We start from the raw sequence: 1,556 nt of genomic DNA on the forward strand, positions 1-1,556 counted from the left end.
GCCCACCCGGCCAGCACCAGGCCCCCTGGGCAGCACCCCCCTCCCCCTGCCCCAACCTCCGACTCTGGCGCGGAACCTGCCCTGTGTCCAAGACATGGCTGGGGAGGTGTGGGGTCAGAGTCCTGCATGCATGCAGTGGGGAGGGCCCGGGTGAGCTGGCCCCGGAGAGATGGGGGTGGGAAAGTGGGGGAAGCCTGCCTCACCCGGCACATGGGGTTGCCTGGAGCCCCACAGGAGGCAGGGGCCTTCAGGACCACGGCTGGGCACACAGCCCCATCGCCAGGGAAGCGAGCTTGGGCGCCACGCTTCGAGACCCGCCCTGCATGGGGAGGGCCAGGGACGCATGGACGGCCGGGGGCGGGGGGGGCGGGGGGGCCTTCCTACGCCTCCCCAGCCAGCGGGGCCTGCGCTGAGGCGCGGGGGCTGCTGACCCAAACCCGAGCCCGGGCTTCCAGGATCACGGCCACCAAGAGCCACATGGGCATGAGAGCACACGGAGGAAGGGTGCAGGCACCCCCCGCCAGGGGCCCTGTTCTGGTCCCAGTTGCTTTCTACAGACCCCACAACACTCCGGTTTGCTCTTGACGACCCTCTGGTCCCCTTGGCCACCAGTGCAGGTGGCCGGGGGAGGGGAGGGCACGTGAGCAGCTCCAGCACAGACCCTCGCTGGCATCTGCCAGTGGCAAGGCGTCACATTTGGGGCCCCAGCATACCTGGCTGGCCAGTGAGGCCAACCTGCCCACCCCCTAGTCCACAGGGGAACCATGGCCTGCAAAGTCACAGGCTGAGCGTCTCCCGGCCAGGAAGGTCAGCTGAGGCCACAGTGGTCACCTGGGGAGGACTCTGCCGGCCAGAGCAGAACGTCTCCTGGGGGTTGGGGGTGAGGATGGGGGTGGCTGGAGAATTGATGCTCTAGAATTCAGAACACAGCTCCCCAGGGGCCTGCAGTCGCATGTCCTAAGGAAGGCTCTTAACTGTGGGTGATCCTGCCCTGCTCCGAGGGTGTGGGGTCCTTGCAAGGAACGCTCAGTGGATGAGCTCAGGCAGACAGGAGAAGCCCCTCTGGCCACGCTGGGCCCCAGAGGAACTGGAAGGAGGTACCAACAGTACAGTTCACCTTGCGACCGCCACAACACCCAGCTGCGTCCCCAGCCGCCCACACAGTCCCCGCCTCAACCTGCTCCCCACTGCCCTCCCAGGCCCCTGGAGGGCAGGTTCTGCGCCAGAGTTGTCTCCTGGGACCCCCTTTGTGCCTCAGCAGGCCACCCTCCTGGGGTAGACTCAAGTTCCCCCCCCCCTCCCCGCCGCAATCTGGAAATTGGCAACGCACAAGAGAGGCAGACGCTACTGTGGGTCGGCCCACAGCCCCCCACCCAAATATTGCTGTGTGGTCCCCGGGGACAACGCCTTGGGGACAGAAGGCCAGGAGAAGCCTCCTAACGCCCAGGCCTGTCCACCCAGGGTGGACGTTTGTCTTCAGAAGCTGCCAGTGTCTGACATCCGGAGTCCTTGCTCAGGGTGGGGAGAAGGGAGGCTTCAAGCTGGGTACAGGAAGG

This window comes from Bison bison, unplaced genomic scaffold (assembly GCF_000754665.1).
Source record: "Bison bison bison isolate TAMUID 2011002044 unplaced genomic scaffold, Bison_UMD1.0 scf7180017845512, whole genome shotgun sequence".
In the NCBI taxonomy this organism is placed as follows: Eukaryota; Metazoa; Chordata; class Mammalia; order Artiodactyla; family Bovidae; genus Bison; species Bison bison.